The sequence below is a fragment of the Triticum urartu genome, chromosome 1A, assembly GCF_056163025.1.
Source record: "Triticum urartu cultivar PI428250 chromosome 1A, HENAU_Tu73, whole genome shotgun sequence".
Taxonomy (NCBI): Eukaryota; Viridiplantae; Streptophyta; class Magnoliopsida; order Poales; family Poaceae; genus Triticum; species Triticum urartu.
Genome location: NC_141873.1, coordinates 127871355 through 127878448, shown reverse-complemented (window position 1 = coordinate 127878448; position 7094 = coordinate 127871355).

Sequence of the window (7094 nt, the reverse complement as noted above, 5' to 3'; positions counted from 1 at the left end):
GTATATAGATGCATTAATTAAATAAGAGATATTGTGATATCCCAACAAATATCAATGTTCCAACATGGAACAAGCTCCAATGTTCACCTGCAACTAACAACGCTATAAGAGGGGCTGAGCAAAGCGGTAACATAGCCAAACAACGGTTTGCTAGGTCAAGGTGGGTTAGAGGCTTGGCTTAACAATATGGGAGGCATGATAAGCAAGTGGTAGGTATCGCATCATAGGCATGGCAAAAGAGCGAGCATCTAGCAAGCAAAGATAGAAGTGATTTCGAGGGTATGATCATCTTGCCTGAGATCCCGCAAGGAAGAAGAACGAGTCCATGAAGAAGACAAACGGATGTAGTCGAACGAATCCTCACAAACGTGAGGTTATCGGAACCAACCCAAAGAAGCAACACCGGAAAGAAGCAAACAACATAGTAAACAACCATCACATAATCATGGCATGATGCACGACCAAGTATGATGCATGTCCGGTTTAATTATGCATGGCATGGCAAAGTGCACAAACAACACTACAAGTTAAGTGGAGCTCAATATGCAACGGGTTGCATATTGACGGAACACCACATCAATTATTTAGTTCTCTCTCGTTTATGTACCCCAACAATATTAAATGTTCTTAACATGGCAAGGGTGAAGCAAAGTAAACTACCTATCTAGTCAAGTTTAAATGAGGTCGGAAGCAACGAACAACAATTCCGGAAACTCCTCATGAGCATATTATAGATTTGGTACTGTTTTGCCCTAAACATTATTTTAGAGTTGTTAAACATGCAAGATGAGTGCACCAAGTAAATCTAGGCATTTTCTACCCCATTTACATATGAAGATTATTTAATTCGGAGCTACGGTTATTTAGTTATGAAATAAAGAATTTTAGCAAGTTATTCAAAGAAATTTAAACAAACAGCATTTTAAACATTTCAAACATGGATGAAAGTTGGATATTATTAAACTAGATGAAATTCTAAGCATTTTTCATATATAAAACATTTTAGTCTGATGCACGGTTGTGGAGTTATTAAATGCATGAAGTTGGAGGGCTTTACTGCAAATCTATTTTTTACTGGATAAAAGACAAATTCGCAGACAGGAAAAAAACGACTATGGGCTTAATCTACACACGCTGGGCCTATAGAGGGGGCTGTGGGGAAACTCACCCATGGGCTTTGGCCCAAGGCGGTGGAGAGGAAAACCAGACATGGGCCTCGCGGATCTAGTGGCCCACGCGAAGTCGAGGCAGAGGAGGGCGCTGGGCCTTGGGAGGCACCGGCCCACGATGGCGCTGGAGCGGGCGCTTGAGGTCAACGGTTCGAGGAGCTCACTGGAGAGAGGTCATGGCAGGGACGCCGGCGGGGGTCCACGACGAGGCAGCGACGTAGGCGAGCAGGGGAGGCCAGGGCTGACGAGGATGGATGGATCCGAGGGCGGGGTTTCCAAATCCGGCGACAGTTCAGGGCGAGGAGGCCGGCAACGACCTCGACAGCGGTGGAATGGGCGACTCCGGCGACGGGGATCTCTCCTGCGCGAGGGAGAGAGCGAGGTCTGAGAGAGGCAGCGAAAAAAACAAAGGAGGAGGAGGACGGGGTCGGCGACGAGGCCGGCGTGCTCGGCGGTCCTGGTCACCGGCGGCGGACAGCGGGGCGTGACGGAGAGGAGATCGGGGCTCTCCCGATCTGAAACAAAGGCGGCGACGCGCAGGTTCAGGGACGGGTTCGTACAGGCCCAGATCAGGCCCGGCGCGGGCCAGCGGCGGGCTCCGCGGGCAGCAGTGAAGTGGGGCGCAGGGGGAACGCGTGGTGCACTGGGGTTGGCTGGAAGGCGGCTGAGAGGTGAGGTGGCGTGATGTGGTTGGCTGCGGGGGTGCTGGCGGCGGTGCCAAGTGGCGGAGATGGGTTCGGCCAGCGCGGAATGCGATGAGGGCGGCGGCGGCTGATGATTGGCGCGCTGAAAACAAGGTGGGAGGGGGGGTTGGAGGACGCTAAAAATGGCATGTGGGGGTATTTATAAGGTAAGGGGGCTAGGGTTAGAGGTTTTGAGGCCGTTCTCGGACCCTCGGATCGCGATCATGCGGCTCTGGACAGAGGGGAACAAGATGGACTGCAGGTGGGCTGGGCAGAGTGCGATGAGCTGAGAGGAGAGAAGAGAAGGCAGCCCGGCAACTGTTTCCGGAGACCGAAAACGTCCGACGCTTGACCGGCTATATTGCCGCTATAGTTATCCGTTGGGGCATCAAACGAACTCCGAATGAGATGAAACTTGGCGGGCGACTTACTAACAACATAACAACCCCGCACGCCAACTTTCAACCCATTCCGAGAACATTCTCCGGCCACTTATAAAATAATATTTCGGACATGCCACATGCCACAGGTGCGTGCGAGTGTGTCTGTGCTCAGAACGGACAACGGAAGGAACTGGGGGAACCCGGATGGATGCAAGTTTTGAAAACATGATGATGCAATGCACATGATGACATGACAAGATGCAACACGCAAGCGAATGACATGGCAATGACGGCGAATAACTAGAAGATACCTGGCGCATCGGTCTTGGGGCATCACAACACTCCACCACTACGAGAGGATCTCGTCCCGAGATCTAGGATGGCACCGGAGGGAAAAGAAATAGGAAGAGAAGAGGTACAACTGAGTTGCTTCTTTGACAAATGAGTGAACCCAAAGAACCTTGCGAGGTTAAACAAATTGAAAGAAGAAAGCCAATGAAGATGAATAAAGTTGAAAACACTCCGTTGGAACAGAGGAACAAGGAACATTACTAGAACCTTGTAGGTTAGAAAACATAAGAAAAATGTTACAATGGACAAGAACTACATGCAAGCACTCCAGTTGAGACGAGATGTGCAAGGAACGATAAAGACCAAATACGACAAACTCCGGTTGGAAAAGGAAGGCTTAGCATATGAACTTGGCAAAAATGAAATCACTTGGATGAGACTCCGGTTAGAAGAGGAATGATATCCACAACACTCCAGTTAAAACAAGATAGAGAAGGAATAAGAATGATATAAATTGGACAGCACTCTGATTGAAAATGGAAGGAATTGAACATGATTTTGACAAGATGGGAGGATACTTGATGAAAATCAACAACACACTACCTCCGGAACTATAGAATAATGGTACAAGGGGTAAGAAAGATTTCAGATGGCATTCCGGTTGAATGGATAAGCAAAAGGAAAGAACATGATCCTCACAATTCGAGATGATGAGTGACGAGAGAAACACCCCCATACCTCCGGAATGAAAGAATAGAAGATAGATACTTGAAATAAAAGAATGGAGAAGAAAAATGCCAACTTCTTCCACAAAAGAGTTTGAAAAGGCATCCTTAGGAGAAGGGTCGAACGGAGTTGTTGGAAGACCAACAACGAAAAGAGTGAGCTTGTAGTGGACTTATGGAAAACTTCTCAAATTATGAGGTGACAACCTTCCACTCACGGGAAAAAGAATTGGATTGGTATGAACAAGGAGACGAGAAAGTTATTCACCGGAAGTATAAAAGACGAACTTGGGTCCTTTAAGAGCACCATAAATAGCAACAACCCTTAGGGAAGGCTTTAGGTGAAATATAACCCCAAATAATTCCAACGAAAAGGTAGATGGATTAAAAATACCTCATTCTTAACAACATGTGAATCAAGAAAACATGACTCAATTATCAAGAATGACATAATGCCACCTTCAATGATACAGAAGAAAGAATTGCACTCCGGATAGCAAGATGAAAAATACTTGAGCTCCTTAGAAAAGAATCTCGATGAACACTTCGAGAAGGAATTTAAATCCTTTATGAACCATCATAAAGAACCTTCAAGAAGAACTCCGGTAACGAAAGAATGATCAAACGAAAGGAAAAAGAAGTTGAAAACACAAGGTGAAGACTTGCAATTATTTAGATGAATCTCCGTGATGATATAATTGTGAGATCTTGGAACTCCGGGAAAAAGAGAAGATGACAACAATTGAAATCGAGAATTTGATGAGCCTCCGGAATAAGGAATTACTCACTTCGATGAAACAAGAATAAGAATTACATTCTGCTTATCCTTCATCAATTAAATTGATGACAACCAAAAGATTTGGCAAACTACTTATTCTCGTAGGAGGGATTAAGAGAGATATAGCGTAAACTAGAGAAGGTCTTCAACGAACCACCGGTTGGGATTGGAAAGAACGAATGAATTGATATGATAAACGAAGGAAGAGAATCCTGAATGAAACACCGTTAGAATTAAAGTGGCCGAAGAAAAAATAAAGGAACACCGGGAAGAATTTGAGAACAAATGAAGATACTTGAGGGGAATTTAGATAAAAGAGAACGAAGAGATCATGAACTGATTAGAGAATATTGAATGATGGACCGGTAAGATTAAAGAATGATAGCTGAAAGCTGCGAATGAATAAACCTGAATTGATGGCCTTCGGAGAATCAAACTGAAAATACTCCTGAATTACTCCGGATGGATGAAAAGAATTCTCACAATCGAAAATAATTATGAGAGGATGGCAACAAGCTAGCACCATGAATCTTGAAGAGAATGGAGCAAGATTAAGGAGAAACTCTTCTTCGGTCTTCAAAATCTGAGAATGACGATGAGAAACACCACCAAATTGTTGAGATACTCCGGGATGAAAATTGGAAAGGTTGAGCCAACGATGAAAGAATTTGAAAGATCTTGGAGAAAAGGCATTTGACTGATGATAACTCATTCTTACGTCAAACTTTAAAAGATTTGAGAATAGCTCCGGTAATAAGAAGAGTCAGGTAAGATCCTGGAAAAAGACCTGTGGGTTAGGGCCCACTCAAAAGATACACCGTTGCAATGATTGCTTGAAAAGAGAGATTCCACTGGTTGAATTAAATGGCTTGAATGAGGTAACAAACTCGAAAGATCTTGAACGAATGCAGAGTGGAAACACGAATCTTCGAGATATCTTGAGCACTCCGGAACAATAGAATAACGAGCGAGGAATGACTCAATATAAGGTGCACCGGCATGAGAAAGCATTGAAATGAGGAAAAGGGAGATGATCCACAAAGCTTGACTTGAATCCACCGGAGAAGAAAGGGAAACGAACAATGATGAACTTGAGGCTCTGTTAGGATCTTCATGAGAATCACCGGATAAGAAAATTGACGGAAAAGGAATGGAGAGACTTCACCAGAATAAAAGGATACTTGATAAAGAAATCTTAGTCCTTGAAGAAAAAGGGTGGGAGGGCGGGAAAAACAAAGACAACTTGAGACGGATGAAACAAACACCGTTGAGAGAAACTTGAGTTGATCTTGCGGATGTTGAAAAAGATCAGATCCACTAGAAGAGAAGCACATCGGATGGAAAAGAATTGGTATGCCAATCTCGATAAGCAAGAAGGATTAGTGTTCACATGAGAACACTGCTTCGGAAAGGTATGGAATCAACACTTGACTTCGAAGCAACTCGAATACCACAACTCAAAACAAAACAAAGGATTGGCTTGCAGGATAAGCTGGAACAAACATATGATAGAGATTTCGTCCAAAGTTTTCGTGGTGGGGCCTACACGGGCTCGATCGTACAGCACCATCATGTACAAGGCAGTGCACATGACATATGAAGCGTCCCCGAGTCGGCATAGCCAAGGACTCTTTAAGACACAGCGAGACCACTGTAAAACCAACCGTGGATAGGCGGACCACTAGGCGTCGAACCCCAATTTCATAGCATACATCTGTCGGAAAGATATCCTAAGAGCTACTTGAATTCCCACTTATAAACTCCCAAAAATTTTCCAGTTATGCAATCAGGTGTTGGGGATACAGGGGAAGCATAATATCTCACCCAAAACTAACAAATCCTACATCCAGCTGTATCCATCCTTCAAGACATAACCAAGAAACCTTCGGAAATCGTTTACCTCAACCTTCAAAAAGCATCCGTTATATGAGTTATGGCAATACTCCCGAACTCCCGCCCTAGTACTGGGTGGCGTCGAGGTTATCTCACCAACAACTACATAAAAGAGTTTTTCGATGTCGGCGAAACTAAACTCAGGTATTCCAGAGCTGCAATGATAAAATTGTGATGACAACACCTCGGAGCTCAACTCCCCGGGACACTGCCACAACCCCTAAATGTCAGGAGGCACCAACAACAATGTTCTCATCACAAAACCATCGGAACGATTCCAAGATACCCGCATGATCCTAAAAAAAATTCGTGAAATTTGAGGAGAGAAGAGTCAAAACTCTACGTCAGGATGCCTCACCAGAGCGACGAAGGGACTGAGGAGTAAAAATAATCCTACTCTCCGATATACATAATCCTATAAGACTCAAAACATTTTCTTCTAGACTCAACAATGCCAGCGATTCGATCAAGCAGGGGGCTCCTAAAGTCGGGGAAGGCTCTGATTACCAACTTGTAACGCCCTCAATGCGGCTATATCTCCCATGTGTCGAAGCACGACTTAGAGGCATAACCGCATTGAAAGCAATGTCGCAAGTGAGGTAATCTTCACACAACCCATGTAATACATAAGGGAACGGGATACATAGTTGGCTTACAATCGCCACTTCACACAATACATGAAAAAAGCATTACATCATCCAGATACAATCAAGGTCCGGCTACGAAACCAAAATGAAAGAAGACTAACCCAATGCTACACAGATCCCCGATCGACCCCAACTGGGCTCCACTACTGATCAACTGGTATCGCATCATAGGCATGGCAAAAGAGTGAGCATCTAGCAAGCAAAGATAGAAGTGATTTCGAGGGTATGATCATCTTGCCTGAGATCCCGCAAGGAAGAAGAACGAGTCCATGAAGAAGACAAACGGATGTAGTCGAACGAATCCTCACAAACGTGACGTTATCGGAACCAACCCGAAGAAGCAACACCGGAAAGAAGCAAACAACATAGTAAACAACCATCACATAATCATGGCATGATGCACGACCAAGTATGATGCATGTTCGGTTTAATTATGCATGGCATGGCAAAGTGCACAAACAACACTACAAGTTAAGTGGAGCTCAATATGCAACGGGTTGCATATTGACGGAACACCACATCAAT